Source organism: Peromyscus maniculatus, chromosome 15 (genome assembly GCF_049852395.1).
Source record: "Peromyscus maniculatus bairdii isolate BWxNUB_F1_BW_parent chromosome 15, HU_Pman_BW_mat_3.1, whole genome shotgun sequence".
NCBI lineage: Eukaryota > Metazoa > Chordata > Mammalia > Rodentia > Cricetidae > Peromyscus > Peromyscus maniculatus.
In genome coordinates, this window is record NC_134866.1 from 51,579,914 (window position 1) to 51,600,472 (window position 20,559).

The window sequence follows — 20,559 nt, forward strand, 5'->3', positions numbered from 1 at the left end:
ACTCCGTTTAGGAAGTTTAATTGAACCCTAGTGTGCCATGCAAGGAAAACACTCTGATTTTGAGAAACGGGCATTCTTGCACTCTACTGTGTTTCCTTTAGGGCCAGTAAAGTGAGCTAGCTCAGAACAAAAGAACTGTGCTTCCTACACAAACGGGGCTTATCTAGTTCAACTCAGTATTGGAAGCTGAGTAAAACAGGAGCTTCTCTTCAGTCCAATACACTGTGCTGGCTGGGAACAGACGCGAATGCTATTTGTACTGTGTATGACCAGAATAGCACAAGAGTGCTGTTCTTAGCCCGAATGAACCCTTGCTGCTAGAACTTGAAACTGAACGAGATTCAACTCCATTTAGGAAGTTTAATTGAAGCCTAGGGTGCCATGCAAGAAAAACACTCTGCTTTTGAAAAACGGGCATTCTTGCACTCTACTGTGTTTCCTATAGGGCCAGTACAGTGAGCTAGCTCAGAACAAAAGAACTGTGCTTCCTAAACAAGCGGGGCATATCTAGTTCAACTCAGTATTGGAAACTGAGTAAAACAGGAGCTTCTCTTCTGTCCAATACACTGTGCTGGCTGGGAACAGACGCGAATGCTATTTGCACTGTGTATGGCCAGAATAGCACAAGAGTGCTGTTCTTAGCCTGAATGAATGCTTGCTGCTAGAACGTCAAACTGCACGTGATTCAACTCCGTTTAGGAAGTTTAATTGAACCCTAGTGTGCCATGCAAGAAAAACACTCTGCTTTTGAGATACGGGCATTCTTACACTCTACTGTGTTTCCTATAGGGCCAGTACAGTGAGCTAGCTCAGAACAAAAGAACTGTGCATCCTACACAAACTGGGCATAACTAGTTCAACTCAGTATTGGAAACTGAGTAAAACAGGAGCTTCTCTTCAGTCCAATACACTGTACTGGCTGGAAACAGACGTGAATGCTATTTGCACTGTGTATGGCCAGAATAGCACAAGAGTGCTGTTCTTAGCCTGAATGAACCCTTGCTGCTAGAACTTGAACTGAACGTGATTCAACTCCGTTTAGGAAGTTTAATTGAACCCTACTATGTCATGCAAGGAAAACACTCTGCTTTTGAGAAACGGGCATTCTTACACTCTACTGTTTTTCCTTTAGGTCCAGTACAGTGTGCTAGCTCAGAACAAAAGAACTGTGCTTCCTACACAAACGGGGCGTATCTAGTTCAACTCAGTATTGGAAACTGAGTAAAACAGGAGCTTCTCTTCAGTCCAATACACTGTACTGGCTGGGAACAGAAGAGAATGCTATTTGCACTCTTTATGGCCAGAATATCACAAGAGTGCTGTTCTTAGCCTGAATGAACCCTTGCTGCTAGACCTTGAAACTGAACGTGATTCAACTCCGTTAAGGAAGTTTAATTGAACCCTAGTGTGCCATGCAAGATAAACACTCTGCTTTTGAGAAACGGGCATTCTTATACTCTACTGTTTTTCCTATAGGACTAGTACAGTGAGCTAGCTCCGAACAAAAGAACTGTGCTTCCTACACAATCGGGGCACATCTAGTTCAACTCAGTATTGGAAACTGAGTAAAACAGGAGCTTCTCTTCAGTCCAATACACTGTACTGGCTGGGAACAGAAGCGAATGCTATTTCCATTGTGTATGGCCAGAATACCACAAGAGTGCTGTTCTTAGCCTGAATGAACCCTTGCTGCTAGAAGTTGAAACTGAACGTGATTCAATTCCATTTAGGAAGTTTAATTGAACCCTAGTGTGCCATGTAAGAAAAACACTCTGCTTTTGAGAAACGGGCATTCTTGCACTCACTGTGTTTCCTATAGGGCCAGTACAGTGAGCTAGCTCAGAACAAAAGAACTGTGCTTCCTACACAAACGGGGCATATCTAGTTCAACTCAGTATTGGAAACTGAGTAAAACAGAGGCTTCTCTTCAGTCCAATACACTGTACTGGCTGGGAACAGACGTGAATGCTATTTGCACTGTGTATGGCCAGAATAGCACAAGAGTTCTGTTCTTAGCCTGAATGAACTCTTGCTGCTAGAACTTGAAACTGAACGTGATTCAACTCCGTTTAGGAAGTTTAATTGAAGACTAGGGTGCCATGCAAGAAAAACACTCTGCTTTTGAGAAACGGGCATTCTTGCACTCTACTGTGTTTCCTATAGGGCCAGTACAGTGAGCTAGCTCGGAACAAAAGAACTATGCTTCCTACAGAAACGGGGCATATCTAGTTCAACTCAGTATTGGAAACTGAGTAAAACGGGAGCTTCATTTCAGTCCAATACACTGTACTGGCTGGGAACAGACGCGAATGCTATTTACACTGTGTATGACCAGGGTAGCACAAGAGTGCTGTTCTTAGCCTGAATGAACCCTTGCTGCTAGAACTTGAAACTGAACATGATTCAACTCCGTTAAGGAAGTTTAATTGAACCCTAGTTTGCCATGCAAGATAAACACTCTGCTTTTGAGAAACGGGCATTCTTGCACTCTACTGTGTTTCCTATAGGGCCAGTACAGTGAGCTAGCTCAGAACAAAAGAACTGTGCTTCCTACACAAACGGGGCATATCTAGTTCAACTCAGTATTGGAATCTGAGTAAAACAGGAGCTACTCTTCAGTCCAATACACTGTACTGGCTGGGAACAGACGTGAATGCTATTTGCACTGTGTATGGCCAGAATAGCACAAGAGTGGTGTTCTTAGCCTGAATGAACCCTTGCTGCTAGAACTTTAAACTGAACGTGATTCATCCGTTTAGGAAGTTTAATTGAAGCCTAGTGTGCCATGCAAGAAAAATACTCTGCTTTTGAGAAACGGGCATTCTTGCACTCTACTGTGTTGCTTATAGGGCCAGTACAGTGAGCTAGCTCAGAACAAAAGAACTGTGCTTCCTACATACACGGGGCATATCTAGTTCAACTCAGTATTGGAATCTGAGTAAAACAGGAGCTTCTCTTCAGTCCAATACACTGTACTGGCTGGGAACAGACGCGAATGCTATTTACACTGTGTATGGCCAGAATAGCTCAAGAGTGGTGTTCTTAGCCTGAATGAACCCTTGCTGCTACAACTTTAAATTGAACGTGCTTCAACTCCGTTTAGGAAGTTTAATTGAACCCTAGTGTGCCATGCAAGAAAAACACTCTGCTTTTGAGAAACGGGCATTCTTGCACTCTTATGTGTTTCCTATAGGGCCAGTACAGTGTGCTAGCTCAGTACAAAAGAACTGTGCTTCCTACACAAACGGGGCCTATCTAGTTCAACTCAGTATTGGAAACTGAGTAAAACAGGAGCTTCTCTTCAGTCCAATACACTGTACTGGCTGGGAACAGACGCGAATGCTATTTGCACTGTATATGTCCAGAATAGCACAAGAGTGCTGTTCTTAGCCTGAATGAACCCTTGGCGCTAGAGCTTGAAACCTAACGTGATTCAACTCCGTTTAGGAAGTTTAATTGAACCCTAGTGTGCCATGCAAGGAAAACACTCTGCTTCTGAGAAACGGGCATTCTTGCACTCTACTGTGTTTCCTATAGGGCCAGTAAAGTGAGCTAGCTCAGAACAAAAGAACTGTGCTTCCTACACACACGGGGCATATCTAGTTCAACTCAGTATTGGAAACTGAGTAAAACAGGAGCTTCTCTTCAGTCCAATACACTGTACTGGCTGGGAACAGACGCGAATGCTATTTGCACTGTGTATGGCCAGAATAGCACAAGAGTGCTGTTCTTGGCCTGAATGAATGCTTGCTGCTAGAACGTGAAACTGAAAATGATTCAACTCCGTTTAGGAAGTTTAATTGAACCCTAGTGTGCCATGCAAGAAAAACACTCTGCTTTTGAGAAACGGGCATTCTTGCACTCTACTGTGTTTAGAATAGGGCCAGTACAGTGAGCTAGCTCAGAACAAAAGAACTGTCCTTCCTAAACAAACGGGGCATATCTAGTTCAACTCAGTATTGGAAACTGAGTAAAACAGGAGCTTCTCTTCAGTCAAATACACTGTACTTGCTGGGAGCACATGCGAATGCTATTTGCACTCTGTATGGCCAGAATAGCACAAGAGTGCTGTTCTTAGCCTGAATGAACCCTTGCTGCTAGAACTTGAATCGGAACGTGATTCAACTCCCTTTAGCAAGTTTAATTGAACCCTAGTGTGCCATGCAAGAAAAACACTCTGCTTTTGAGAAACGGGCATTCTTGCACTCTACTGTGTTTCCTTTAGGGCCAGTACAGTGAGCTAGCTCGGAACAAAAGAACTATGCTTCCTACAGAAACGGGGCATATCTAGTTCAACTCAGTATTGAAAACTGAGTAAAACAGGAGCTTCTCTTCAGTCCAATACACTGTACTGGCTGGGAACAGACGCGAATGCTATTTGCACTGTGTATGGCCAGAATAGCACAAGAGTGCTGTTCTTAGCCTGAATGAACCCTTGGCGCTAGAACTTGAAACCTACGTGATTCAACTCCGTTTAGGAAGTTTAATTGAACCCTAGTGTGCCATGCAAGGAAAACACTCTGCTTTTGAGAAATGGGCATTGTTGCACTCTACTGTGTTTCCTATAGGGCCAGTACAGTGAGCTCGCTCAGAACAAAAGAACTGTGCTTCCTACAGAAACGTGGCATATCTAGTTCAACTCAGTATTGGAAACTGAGTAAAACAGGAGCTTCTCTTCAGTCCAATACACTGTACTGGCTGTTAACAGACGTGAATGCTATTTGCACTGTGTATGGCCAAGGTAGCACAAGAGTGCTGTTCTTAGCCTGAATGAACCCTTGCTGCTAGACCTTGAAACTGAACGTGATTCAACTCCGTTTAGGAAGTTTAATTGAAACCTAGTTTGCCATGCAAGAAAAACACTCTGCTTTTCAGAAACGGGCATTCTTGCACTCTACAGTGTTTCGTATAGGGCCATTACTGTGAGCTAACTCATAACAAAAGAACTGTGCTTCCTACACAAACGGGGCATATCTAGTTCAACTCAGTATTGGAAACTGAGTAAAACAGGAGCTTCTCTTCAGTGCAATACACTGTACTGCCTGGAACAGACGCGAATGCTATTTGCACTGTGTATGGCCAGAATAGCACAAGAGTTCTGTTCTTAGCCTGAATGAACCCTTGCTGCTACAACTTGAATCGGAACGTGATTCAACTCCGTTTAGGAAGTTTAATTGAACCCTAGTGTGCCATGCAAGAAAAATACTCTGCTTTTGAGAAACGGGCATTCTTGCACTCTACTGTGTTTCCTATAGGGCCAGTACAGTCAGCTAGCTCCGAACAAAAGAACTGTGCTTCATACACAATCGGGGCATATCTAGTTCAACTCAGTATTGGAAACTGAGTAAAACAGGAGCTTCTCTTCAGTCCAATACACTGTACTGGCTGGGAACAGACGCGAATGCTATTTGCACTGTGCATGGCCAGAATAGCACAAGAGTGCTGTTCTTAGCCTGAATGAACCCTTGCTGCTAGAACTTGAAACTGAACGTGATTCAACTCGGTGTAGGAAGTTTAATTGAACACTAGTGTTCCATGCAAGGAAAACCTCTGCTTTTGAGAAACGGGCATTCTTACACTCTACTGTGTTTCCTATAGGGCCAGTACTGTGATCTAGCTCAGAACAAAAGAACTGTGCTTCCTACACAAACGGGGCACATCTAGTTCAACTCAGTATTGGAAACTGAGTAAAACAGGAGCTTCTCTTCAGTCCAATACACTGTACTGGCTGGGAACAGACGCGAATGCTATATGCACTGTGTATGGCCAGAATAGCACAAGAGTGCTGTTCTTAGCCTGAATGAACCCTTGCTGCTAGAACTTTAAACTCAACGTGATTCTACTCCGTTTAGGAAGTTTAATAGAACCCTAGTGTGCCATGCAAGAAAAACACTCTGCTTTTGAGAAACGGGCATTCTTGCACTCTACTGTGTTTAGACTAGGGCCAGTACAGTGAGCTAGCTCAGAACAAAAGAACTGTCCTTCCTAAACAAACGGGGCATATCTAGTTCAACTCAGTATTGGAAACTGAGTAAAACAGGAGCTTCTCTTCAGTCAAATACACTGTACTTGCTGGGAGCACATGCGAATGCTATTTGCACTCTGTATGGCCAGAATAGCACAAGAGTGCTGTTCTTAGCCTGAATGAACCCTTGGTGCTAGAACTTGAATCGGAACGTGATTCAACTCCCTTTAGCAAGTTTAATTGAACCCTAGTGTGCCATGCAAGAAAAACGCTCTGCTTTTGAGAAACGGGCATTCTTGCACTCTACTGTATTTCCTTTAGGGCCAGTACAGTGAGTTAGCTCAGAACAAAAGAACTGTGCTTCCTAAACAAACGGGGCATATCTAGTTCAACTCAGTATTGGAAACTGAGTAAAACAGTAGCTTCTCTTCAGTCCAATACACTGTACTGGCTTGGAACAGACCCGAATGCTATTTGCACTGTGTATGGCCAGAATAGCACAAGAGTGCTGTTCTTAGCCTGAATGAACTCTTGCTGCTAGAACTTGAAACTGAACGTGATTCAACTCCGTTTAGGAAGTTTAATTGAAGACTAGGGTGCCATGCAAGAAAAACACTCTGCTTTTGAGAAATGGGCATTCTTGCACTCTACTGTGTTTCCTATAGGGCCAGTACAGTGAGCTAGCTCGGAACAAAAGAACTATGCTTCCTCCAGAAACGGGGCATATCTAGTTCAACTCAGTATTGGAAACTGAGTAAAACGGGAGCTTCACTTAAGTCCAATACACTGTACTGGCTGGGAACAGACGCGAATGCTATTTGCAATGTGTATGACCAGGGTAGCACAAGAGTGCTGTTCTTAGCCTGAATGAACCCTTGCTGCTAGAACTTGAAACTGAACGTGATTCAACTCCGTTAAGGAAGTTTAATTGAACCCTAGTGTGCCATGCAAGATAAACACTCTGCTTTTGAGAAACGGGCATTCTTGCACTCTACTGTGTTTCCTATAGGGCCAGTACAGTGAGCTAGCTCAGAACAAAAGAACTGTGCTTCCTACACAAACGGGGCATATCTAGTTCAACTCAGTATTGGAATCTGAGTAAAACAGGAGCTTCTCTTCAGTCCAATACACTGTACTGGCTGGGAACAGATGTGAATGCTATTTGCACTGTGTATGGCCAGAATAGCACAAGAGTGGTGTTCTTAGCCTGAATGAACCCTTGCTGCTAGAACTTTAAACTGAACGTGATTCATCCGTTTAGGAAGTTTAATTGAACCCTAGTGTGCCATGCAAGAAAAATACTCTGCTTTTGAGAAACGGGCATTCTTGCACTCTACTGTGTTGCTTATAGGGCCAGTACAGTGAGCTAGCTCAGAACAAAAGAACTGTGCTTCCTACACACACGGGGCATATCTAGTTCAACTCAGTATTGGAAACTGAGTAAAACAGGAGCTTCTCTTCAGTGCAATACACTGTACTGACTGGGAACAGACGCGAATGCTATATGCACTGTGTATGGCCAGAATAGCACAAGAGTGCTGTTCTTACCCTGAATGAACCCTTGCTGCTAGAACTTTAAACTGAACGTGATTCTACTCCGTTTAGGAAGTTTAATAGAACCCTAGTGTGCTATGTAAGAAAAACACTCTGCTTTTGAGAAACGAGCATTCTTGCACTCTGCTGTGTTTCCTATAGGGCCAGTACAGTGAGCTAGCTCAGAACAAAAGAACTGTGCTTCCTACACACACGGGGCATATCTAGTTCAACTCAGTATTGGAAACTGAGTAAAACAGGAGCTTCTCTTCAGTCCAATACACTGTACTGACTGGGAACAGACGCGAATGCTATATGCACTGTGTATGGCCAGAATAGCACAAGAGTGCTGTTCTTACCCTGAATGAACCCTTGCTGCTAGAACTTTAAACTCAACGTGATTCTACTCCGTTTAGGAAGTTTAATAGAACCCTAGTGTGCCATGTAAGAAAAACACTCTGCTTTTGAGAAACGAGCATTCTTGCACTCTGCTGTGTTTCCTATAGGGCCAGTACAGTGAGCTAGCTCAGAACAAAAGAACTGTGCTTCCTACACAAACGGTGCGTATCTAGTTCAACTCAATATTGGAAACTGAGTAAAACAGGAGCTTCTCTTCAGTCCAATACACTGTACTGGCTGGGAACAGACGCGAATGCTATATGCACTGTGTATTTCCAGAATAGCACAAGAGTGCTGTTCTTACCCTGAATGAACCCTTGCTGCTAGAACGTGAAACCTAACGTGATTCAACTCCGTTTAGGAAGTTCAATTGAACCCTAGTGTGCCATGCAAGGAATACACTCTGCTTTTGAGAAACGGGCATTCTTGCACTCTACTGTGTTTCCTATAGGGCCAGTAGAGTGAGCTAGCTCAGAACAAAAGAACTGTGCTTCCTACACTAACGGGGCATAACTAGTTCAACTCAGTATTGGAAACTGAGTAAAACAGGAGCTTCTCTTCAGTCCAATACACTGTACTGGCTGGGAAGAGACGTGAATGCTATTTGCACTGTGTATGGCCAGAATAGCACAAGAGTGGTGTTCTTAGCCTGAATGAACCCTTGCTGCTAGAACTTTAAACTGAACGTGATTCAACTCCGTTAAGGAAGTTTCATTAAACCCTAGTGTGCCATGTAAGGTAAACACTCTGCTTTTGAGAAACGGGCATTGTTGCACTCTACTGTGTTTCCTATAGGGCCAGTACAGTGAGCTAGCTCAGAACAAAAGAACTGTGCTTCCTATACAAACGGGGCATATCTAGTTCAACTCAGTATTGGAAACTGAGTAAAAAGGGAGCTTCTCTTCAGTCCAATACACTGTACTGGCTGGGAGGAGATGCGAATGCTATTTGCACTTTGTATGGCCAGAATAGCACAAGAGTGCTGTTCTTAGCCTGAATGAACCCTGGGCGCTAGAACTTGAAACCTAAAGTGATTCAACTCCGTTTAGGATGTTTAATTGAACCCTAGTGTGCCATGCAAGGAAAACACTCTGCTTCTGAGAAACGGGCATTCTTGCACTCTACTGTGTTTCCTATAGGGCCAGTACAGTGAGCTAGCTCAGAACAAAAGAACTGTGCTTCCTACACAAACGGGGCATATCTAGTTCAACTCAGTATTTGAAACTGAGTAAAACAGGAGCTTCTCTTCAGTCCAATACACTGTACTGGCTGGGAACAGACGCGAATGCTATATGCACTGTGTATGGCCAGAATAGCACAAGAGTGCTGTTCTTAGCCTGAATGAACCCTTGCTGCTAGAACGTGAAATTTAACGTGATTCAACTCCGTTTAGGAAGATTCAATTGAACCCTAGTGTGCCATGCAAGGAAAACACTCTGCTTTTGAGAAACGGGCATTCTTGCACTCTACTGTGTTTCCTATAGGTCCAGTACAGTGATCTAGCTCAGAACAAAAGAACTCTGCTTCCTACACAAACGGGGCATACCTAGTTCAACTCAGTATTGGAAATTGAGTAAAACAGGAGCTTCTCTTCAGTCCAATACACTGTACTGGCTGGTAACAGACGTGAATGCTATTTGCACTGTGTATGTCCAGAATAGCACAAGATTGCTGTTCTTAGCCTGAATGAACCCTTGCTGCTAGAACTTGAACTGAACGTGATTCAACTCCGTTTAGGATGTTTAATTGAACCCTAGTGTGCCATGCAAGGAAAACACTCTGCTTTTGAGAAACGGGCATTCTTGAATTCTACTGTGTTTCCTTTAGGGCCAGTACAGTGAGCTAGCTCCGAACAAAAGAACTGTGCTTCCTACACAAACGGGGCATATCTAGTTCAACTCAGTATTGGAAACTGAGTAAAACAGGAGCTTCTCTTCAGTCCAATACATTGTACTGGCTGGGAACATACGTGAATGCTATTTGCACTGTGTATGGTCAGAATAGCCCAAGATTGGTGTTCTTAGCCTGAATGAACCCTTGCTGCTAGAACTTGAAACGGAATGTGATTCAACTCCGTTTAGCAAGTTTAATTGAACCCTAGTGTGCCATGCAAGAAAAATACTCTGCTTTTGAGAAACGGGCATTCATGCACTCTACTGTGTCCTATAGGTCCAGTACAGTGAGCTAGCTCAGAACAAAAGAACTGTGCTTTCTACACAAACGGGGCGTATCTAGTTCAACTCAGAATTGGAAACTGAGTAAAACAGGAGCTTCTCTTCAGTCCAATACATTGTACTGGCTGGGAACAGACGCGAATGCTATTTGCACTCTGTATGGCCAGAATATCACAAGAGTGCTGTTCTTAGCCTGAATGAACCCTTGCTGCTAGAACTTGAAACTGAACGTGATTCAACTCCGTTTAGCAAGTTTAATTGAACCCTAGTATGCCATGCAAGATAAACACTCTGCTTTTGAGAAACGGCCATTCTTGCACTCTACTGTGTTTCCTATAGGACTAGTACAGTGACCTAGCTCAGAACAAAAGAACTGTGCTTCCTACACAAACGGGGCATATCTAGTTCAACTCAGTATTGGAAACTGAGTAAAACAAGAGCTTCTCTTCAGTCCAATACACTGTACTGGCTGGGAGCACATGCGAATGCTATTTGCACTCTGTATGGCCAGAATAGCACAAGAGTGCTGTTCTTAGCCTGAATGAACCCTTGCTGCTAGAACTTGAAGCTGAACGTGATTCAACTCCGTTTAGGAAGTTTAATTGAACCCTAGTGTGCCATGCAAGGAAAACACTCTGCTTTTGAGAAATGGGCATTGTTGCACTCTACTGTGTTTCCTATAGGGCCAGTACAGTGATCTAACTCATAACAAAAGAACTGTGCTTCCTACACAAACGGGGCATATCTAGTTCAACTCAGTATTGGAAACTGAGTAAAACAGGAGCTTCTCTTCAGTGCAATACACTGTACAGCCTGGGAACAGACGCGAATGCTATTTGCACTGTGTATGGCCAGAATAGCACAAGAGTTCTGTTCTTAGCCTGAATGAACCCTTGCTGCTACAACTTGAATCGGAACGTGATTCAACTCCTTTTAGGAAGTTTAATTGAACCCTAGTGTGCCATGCAAGAATAACACTCTGCTTTTGAGAAACGGGCATTCTTGCACTCTACTGTGTTTCCTATAGGGCCAGTACTGTGAGCTAGCTCAGAACAAAAGAACTGTGCTTCGTACACAAACGGGGCACATCTAGTTCAACTCAGTATTGGAAACTGAGTAAAACAGGAGCTTCTCTTCAGTCCAATACACTGTACTGGCTGGGAACAGACGCGAACGCTATATGCACTGTGTATGGCCAGAATAGCACAAGAGTGCTGTTCTTAGCCTGAATGAACCCTTGCTGCTAGAACTTTAAACTCAACGTGATTCTACTCCGTTTAGGAAGTGTAATAGAACCCTAGTGTGCCATGCAAGGAAAACACTCTGCTTTTGAGAAACGAGCATTCTTGCACTCTGCTGTGTTTCCTATAGGGCCAGTACAGTGAGCTAGCTCAGAACAAAAGAACTGTGCTTCCTACACAAACGGTGCGTATCTAGTTCAACTCAATATTTGAAACTGAGTAAAACAGGAGCTTCTCTTCAGTCCAATACACTGTACTGGCTGGGAACAGACGCGAATGCTATATGCACTGTGTATGGCCAGATTAGCACAAGAATGCTGTTCTTACCCTAAATGAACCCTTGCTGCTAGAACGTGAAATTTAACGTGATTCAACTCCGTTTAGGAAGTTCAATTGAACCCTAGTGTGCCATGCAAGGAAAACACTCTGCTTTTGAGAAACCGGCATTCTTGAACTCTACTGTGTTTCCTTTAGGGCCAGTACAGTGAGCTAGCTCCGAACAAAAGAACTGTGCTTCCTACACAAACGGGGCATATCTAGTTCAACTCAGTATTGGAAACTGAGTAAAACAGGAGCTTCTCTTCAGTCCAATACACTGTACTGGCTGGGAACAGACGTGAATGCTATTTGCACTGTGTATGGCCAGAATAGCCCAAGATTGGTGTTCTTAGCCTGAATGAACCCTTGCTGCTAGAACTTGAAACGGAATGTGATTCAACTCCGTTTAGCAAGTTTAATTGAACCCTAGTGTGCCATGCAAGAAAAATACTCTGCTTTTGAGAAACGGGCATTCATGCACTCTACTGTGTTTCCTATAGGTCCAGTACAGTGAGCTAGCTCAGAACAAAAGAACTGTGCTTTCTACACAAACGGGGCGTATCTAGTTCAACTCAGAATTGGAAACTGAGTAAAACAGGAGCTTCTCTTCAGTCCAATACATTGTACTGGCTGGGAACAGACGCGAATGCTATTTGCACTCTGTATGGCCAGAATATCACAAGAGTGCTGTTCTTAGCCTGAATGAACCCTTGCTGCTAGAACTTGAAACTGAACGTGATTCAACTCCGTTTAGCAAGTTTAATTGAACCCTAGTGTGCCATGCAAGATAAACACTCTGCTTTTGAGAAACGGCCATTCTTGCACTCTACTGTGTTTCCTATAGGACTAGTACAGTGACCTAGCTCAGAACAAAAGAACTGTGCTTCCTACACAAACGGGGCATATCTAGTTCAACTCAGTATTGGAAACTGAGTAAAACAAGAGCTTCTCTTCAGTCCAATACACTGTACTGGCTGGGAGCACATGCAAATGCTATTTGCACTCTGTATGGCCAGAATAGCACAAGAGTGCTGTTCTTAGCCTGAATGAACCCTTGCTGCTAGAACTTGAAGCTGAACGTGATTGAACTCCGTTTAGGAAGTTTAATTGAACCCTAGTGTGCCATGCAAGGAAAACACTCTGCTTTTGAGAAATGGGCATTGTTGCACTCTACTGTGTTTCCTATAGGGCCAGTACAGTGAGCTAACTCATAACAAAAGAACTGTGCTTCCTACACAAACGGGGCATATCTAGTTCAACTCAGTATTGGAAACTGAGTAAAACAGGAGCTTCTCTTCAGTGCAATACACTGTACAGCCTGGGAACAGACGCGAATGCTATTTGCACTGTGTATGGCCAGAATAGCACAAGAGTTCTGTTCTTAGCCTGAATGAACCCTTGCTGCTACAACTTGAATCGGAACGTGATTCAACTCCTTTTAGGAAGTTTAATTGAACCCTAGTGTGCCATGCAAGAAAAACACTCTGCTTTTGAGAAACGGGCATTCTTGCACTCTACTGTGTTTCCTATAGGGCCAGTACTGTGAGCTAGCTCAGAACAAAGGAACTGTGCTTCGTACACAAACGGGGCACATCTAGTTCAACTCAGTATTGGAAACTGAGTAAAACAGGAGCTTCTCTTCAGTCCAATACACTGTACTGGCTGGGAACAGACGCGAACGCTATATGCACTGTGTATGGCCAGAATAGCACAAGAGTGCTGTTCTTAGCCTGAATGAACCCTTGCTGCTAGAACTTTAAACTCAACGTGATTCTACTCCGTTTAGGAAGTTTAATAGAACCCTAGTGTGCCATGCAAGGAAAACACTCTGCTTTTGAGAAACGAGCATTCTTGCACTCTGCTGTGTTTCCTATAGGGCCAGTACAGTGAGCTAGCTCAGAACAAAAGAACTGTGCTTCCTACACAAACGGTGCGTATCTAGTTCAACTCAATATTTGAAACTGAGTAAAACAGGAGCTTCTCTTCAGTCCAATACACTGTACTGGCTGGGAACAGACGCGAATGCTATATGCACTGTGTATGGCCAGATTAGCACAAGAGTGCTGTTCTTACCCTGAATGAACCCTTGCTGCTAGAACGTGAAATTTAACGTGATTCAACTCCGTTTAGGAAGTTCAATTGAACCCTAGTGTGCCATGCAAGGAAAACACTCTGCTTTTGAGAAACGGGCATTCTTGCACTCTACTGTGTTTCCTATAGGGCCAGTACAGTGATCTAGCTCAGAACAAAAGAACTGTGCTTCCTACACAAACGGGGCATAACTAGTTCAACTCAGTATTGGAAACTGAGTAAAACAGGAGCTTCTCTTCAGTCCAATACACTGTACTGGCTGGGAGCACATGCGAATGCTATTTGCACTCTGTATGGCCAGAATAGCACAAGAGTGCTGTTCTTAGCCTGAATGAACCCTTGCTGCTAGAAATTGAAACTGAATGTGATTCAACTCCGTTAAGGAAGTTTCATTAAACCCTAGTGTGCCATGCAAGGAAAACACTCTTCTTTTGAGAAACGGGCATTGTTGCACTCTACTGTGTTTCCTATAGGGCCAGTACAGTGAGCTAGCTCAGAACAAAAGAACTGTGCTTCCTACACAAACGGGGCATATCTAGTTCAACTCAGTATTGGAAACTGAGTAAAAAGGGAGCTTCTCTTCAGTCCAATACACTGTACTGGCTGGGAGCAGATGCGAATGCTATTTGCACTGTGTATGGCCAGAATAGCACAAGAGTGGTGTTCTTAGCCTGAATGAACCCTTGCTGCTAGAACTTGAAACGGAATGTGATTCAACTCCGTTTAGCAAGTTTAATTGAACCCTAGTGTGCCATGCAAGAAAAACACTCTGCTTTTGAAAAACGGGCATTCATGCACTCTACTGTGTTTCCTATAGGTCCAGTACAGTGAGCTAGCTCAGAACAAAAGAACTGTGCTTTCTACACAAACGGGGCATATCTAGTTCAACTCAGTATTGGAAACTGAGTAAAACAGGAGCTTCTCTTCAGTCCAATACACTGTACTGGCTGGGAACAGACGCGAATGCTATTTGCACTCTGTATGGCCAGAATATCACAAGAGTGCTGTTCTTAGCCTGAATGAACCCTTGCTGCTAGAACTTGAAACTGAACGTGATTCAACTCCGTTTAGCAAGTTTAATTGAACCCTAGTGTGCCATGCAAGAAAAACACTCTGCTTTTGAGAAACGGCCATTCTTGCACTCTACTGTGTTTCCTATAGGACTAGTACAGTGACCTAGCTCAGAACAAAAGAACTGTGCTTCCTACACAAACGGGGCATATCTAGTTCAACTCAGTATTGGAAACTGAGTTAAACAAGAGCTTCTCTTCAGTCCAATACACTGTACTGGCTGGGAGCACATGCGAATGCTATTTGCACTCTGTATGGCCAGAATAGCACAAGAGTGCTGTTCTTAGCCTGAATGAACCCTTGCTGCTAGAACTTGAAGCTGAACGTGATTCAACTCCGTTTAGGAAGTTTAATTGAACCCTAGTGTGCCATGCAAGGAAAACTCTCTGCTTTTGAGAAATGGGCATTGTTGCACTCTACTGTGTTTCCTATAGGGCCAGTACAGTGAGCTCGCTCAGAACAAAAGAACTGTGCTTCCTACACAAACGGGGCATATCTAGTTCAACTCAGTATTGGAAACTGAGTAAAACAGGAGCTTCTCTTCAGTCCAATACACTGTACTGGCTGATAACAGACGCGAATGCTATTTGCACTGTGTATGGCCAAGGTAGCACAAGAGTGCTGTTCTTAGCCTGAATGAACCCTTGCTGCAACAACTTGAATCGGAACGTGATTCAACTCCGTTTAGGAAGTTTAATTGAACCCTAGTGTGCCATGCAAGAAAAACACTCTGGTTTTGAGAAACGGGCATTCTTGCACTCTACTGTGTTTCCTATAGGGCCAGTACAGTCAGCTAGCTCCGAACAAAAGAACTGTGCTTCATACACAATCGGGGCATATCTAGTTCAACTCAGTATTGGAAACTGAGTAAAACAGGAGTTTCTCTTCAGTCCAATACACTGTACTCGCTGGGAACAGACGCGAATGCTATTTGCACTGTGCATGGCCAGAATAGCACAAGAGTTCTGTTCTTAGCCTGAATGAACCCTTGCTGCTAGAACTTGAAACTGAACGTGATTCAACTCGGTGTAGGAAGTTTAATTGAACACTAGTGTTCCATGCAAGGAAAACCTCTGCTTTTGAGAAACGGGCATTCTTACACTCTACTGTGTTTCCTATAGGGCCAGTACTGTGAGCTAGCTCAGAACAAAAGAACTGTGCTTCCTACACAAACGGGGCACATCTAGTTCAACTCAGTATTGGAAACTGAGTAAAACAGGAGCTTCTCTTCAGTCCAATACACTGTACTGGCTGGGAACAGACGCGAATGCTATATGCACTGTGTATGGCCAGAATAGCACAAGAGTGCTGTTCTTAGCCTGAATGAACCCTTGCTGCTAGAACTTTAAACTCAACGTGATTCTACTCCGTTTAGGAAGTTTAATAGAACCCTAGTGTGCCATGCAAGGAAAACACTCTCCTTTTGAGAAACGAGCATTCTTGCACTCTGCTGTGTTTCCTATAGGGCCAGTACAGTGAGCTAGCTCAGAACAAAAGAACTGTGCTTCCTACACAAATGGTGCATATCTAGGTCAACTCAATATTTGAAACTGAGTAAAACAGGAGCTTCTATTCAGTCCAATACACTGTACTGGCTGGGAACAGACGCGAATGCTATATGCACTGTGTATGGCCAGATTAGCACAAGAGTGCTGTTCTTACCCTGAATGAACCCTTGCTGCTAGAACGTGAAATTTATCGTGATTCAACTCCGTTTAGGAAGTTCAATTGAACCCTAGTGTGCCATGCAAGGAAAACACTCTGCTTTTGAGAAACGGGCATTCTTGCACTCTACTGTGTTTCCTATAGGGCCAGTACAGTGATCTAGCGCAGAACAAAAGAACTGTGCTTCCTACACAAACGGGGCATAACTAGTGCAACTCAGTATTGGAAACTGAGTAAAACAGGAGCTTCTCTTCAGTCCAATACACTGTACTGGCTGGTAACAGACGTGAATGCTATTTGCACTGTGTATGTCCAGAATAGCACAAGAGTGCTGTTCTTAGCCTGAATGAACCCTTGCTGCTAGAACTTGAACTGAACGTGATTCAACTCCGTTTAGGATGTTTAATTGAACCCTAGTGTGCCATGCAAGGAAAACACTCTGCTTTTGAGAAACGGGCATTCGTGCACTCTACTGTGTTTCCTTTAGGGCCAGTACAGTGAGCTAGCTCCGAACAAAAGAACTGTGCTTCCTACACAAACGGGGCATATCTAGTTCAACTCAGTATTGGAAACTGAGTAAAACAGGAGCTTCTCTTCAGTCCAATACACTGTACTGGCTGGGAACAGACGTGAATGCTATTTGCACTGTGTATGGCCAGAATAGCCCAAGAGTGGTGTTCTTAGCCTGAATGAACCCTTGCTGCTAGAACTTGAAACGGAATGTGATTCAACTCCGTTTAGCAAGTTTAATTGAACCCTAGTGTGCCATGCAAGAAAAATACTCTGCTTTTGAGAAACAGGCATTCATGCACTCTACTGTGTTTCCTATAGGTCCAGTACAGTGAGCTAGCTCAGAACAAAAGAACTGTGCTTTCTACACAAACGGGGCGTATCTAGTTCAACTCAGTATTGGAAACTGAGTAAAACAGGAGCTTCTCTTCAGTCCAATACACTGTACTGGCTGGGAACAGACGCGAATGCTATTTGCACTCTGTATGGCCAGAATATCACAAGAGTGCTGTTCTTAGCCTGAATGAACCCTTGCTGCTAGAACTTGAAACTGAACGTGATTCAACTCCGTTTAGGAAGTTTAATTGAACACTAGTGTGCCATACAAGATAAACACTCTGCTTTTGAGAAATGGGCATTCTTGCACTCTACTGTGTTTCCTATAGGACTAGTACAGTGACCTAGCTCAGAACAAAAGAACTGTGCTTCCTACACAAACGTGGCATATCTAGTTCAACTCAGTATTGGAAACTGAGTAAAACAAGAGCTTCTCTTCAGTCCAATACACTGTACTGGCTAGGAGCACATGCGAATGCTATTTGCACTCTGTATGGCCAGAATAGCACAAGAGTGCTGTTCTTAGCCTGAATGAACCCTTGCTGCTAGAACTTGAAGCTGAACGTGATTCAACTACGTTTAGGAAGTTTAATTGAACCCTAGTGTGCCATGCAAGGAAAACACTCTGCTTTTCAGAAACGGGCATTCTTGCACTCTACAGTGTTTCGTATAGGGCCATTACTGTGAGCTAACTCATAACAAAAGAACTGTGCTTCCTACACAAACGGGGCATATCTAGTTCAACTCAGTATTGGAAACTGAGTAAAACAGGAGCTTCTCTTCAGTGCAATACACTGTACTGCCTGGGAACAGACGCGAATGCTATTTGCACTGTGTATGGCCAGAATAGTACAAGAGTTCTGTTCTTAGCCTGAATGAACCCTTGCTGCTACAACTTGAATCGGAACGTGATTCAACTCCGTTTAGGAAGTTTAATTGAACCCTAGTGTGCCATGCAAGAAAAACACTCTGCTTTTGAGAAACGGGCATTCTTGCACTCTACTGTGTTTCCTATAGGGCCAGTACAGTCAGCTAGCTCCGAACAAAAGAACTGTGCTTCCTACACAATCGGGGCATATCTAGTTCAACTCAGTATTGGAAACTGAGTAAAACAGGAGCTTCTCTTCAGTCCAATACACTGTACTGGCTGGGAACAGACGAGAATGCTATTTGCACTGTGCATGGCCAGAATAGCACAAGAGTGCTGTTCTTAGCCTGAATGAACCCTTGCTGCTAGAACTTGAAACTGAACGAGATTCAACTCCGTTTAGGAAGTTTAATTGAACCCTAGTGTGCCATGCAAGGAAAACACTCTGCTTTTGAGAAACGGGCATTCTTGCACTCTACTGTGTTTCCTATAGGGCCAGTACAGTGAACTAGCTCAGAACAAAAGAACTGTGCTTTCTACACAAACGGAGCATATCTAGTTCAACTCAGTATTGGAAACTGAGTAAAACAGGAGCTTCTCTTCAGTCCAATACACTGTACTGGCTGGGAACAGACGCGAATGCTATTTGCACTGTGTATGGCCAGAATAGCACAAGAGTGCTGTTCTTAACCTGAATGAACCCTTGCTGCTAGAACTTGAAACTGAACGTGATTCAACTCCGTTTAGGAAGTTTAATTGAACCCTAGTATGCCATGAAGAAAAACACTCTCCTTTTGAGAAACGGGCATTCTTGCACTCTACTGTGTTTCCTTTAGGGACAGTAAAGTGAGCTAGCTCAGAACAAAAGAACTGTGCTTCCTACACAAACGGGGCATATCTAGTTCAACTCAGTATTGGAAACTGAGTAAAACAGGAGCTTCTCTTCAGTCCAATACATTGTACTGGCTGGGAACAGACGCGAATGCTATTTGCACTGTGTATGGCCAGAATAGCACAAGAGTTCTGTTCTTAGCCTGAATGAACCCTTGCTGCTACAACTTGAATCGAAACGTGATTAAATTCCGTTTAGGAAGTTTTATTGAACCCTAGTGTGCCATGCAAGAAAAACACTCTTCTTTTGAGAAATGGGCATTCTTGCACTCTACTGTGTTTCCTATAGGGCCAGTACAGTGAGCTAGCTCCGAACAAAAGAACTGTGCTTCCTACATAAACGGGGCATATCTAGTTCAACTCAGTATTTGAAACTGAGTAAAACAGGAGCTTCTCTTCAGTCCAATACACTGTACTGGCTGGGAACAGACGCGAATGCTATTTGCACTGTGTATGGCCAAGGTAGCAAAAGAGTGCTGTTCTTAGCCTGAATGAACCCTTGCTGCTAGACCTTGAAACTGAACGTGATTCAACTCCGTTTATGAAGTTTAATTGAAACCTAGTTTGCCATGCAAGGAAAACACTCTGCTATTGAGAAACGGGCATTCTTGCACTCTACAGTGTTTCGTATAGGGCCATTCCTGTGAGCTAGCTCAGAACAAAAGAACTGTGCTTCCTACACAAACGGGGCATATCTAGTTCAACTCAGTATTGGAAACTGAGTAAAACAGGAGCTTCTCTTCAGTGCAATACACTGTACTGGCTGGGAACAGACGGGAATGCTATTTGCACTGTGTATGGCCAGAATAGCACAAGGGTTCTGTTCTTAGCCTGAATGAACCCTTGCTGCTACAACTTGAATCGGAACGTGATTCAACTCCGTTTAGGAAGTTTAATTGAACCCTAGTGTGCCATGCAAGAAAAACACTCTGCTTTTGAGAAACTGGCATTCTTGCTCTCTATTGTGTTTCCTATAGGGCCAGTACAGTGAGCTAGCTCAGAAAAAAAGAACTCTGCTTCCTACACAAACGGGGCATATCTAGTTCAACTCAGTATTGGAAACTGAGTAAAACAGTAGCTTCTCTTCAGTCCAATACACTGTACTGGCTGGGAACAGACGCGAATGCTATTTGCACTGTGTATGGCCAGAAAAGCACAAGAGTGCTGTTCTTAGACTGAATGAACCCTTGCTGCTAGAACTTGAAACTGAAGGAGATTCAACTCCGTTTAGAAAATTTAATTGAACCCTAGTGTGCCATGCAAGTTAAACAATCTGCTTTTGAGAAACGGGCATTCTTGCACTCTACTGTGTTTCCCATAGGGCCAGTACAGTGAGCTAGCTCCGAACAAAAGAACTGTGCTTCCTACATAAACGGGGCATATCTAGTTCAACTCAGTATTGGAAACTGAGTAAAACAGGAGCTTCTCTTCAGTCCAATACACTGTACTGGCAGGGATCAGACGCGAATGCTATTTGCACTGTGTATGGCCAAGGTA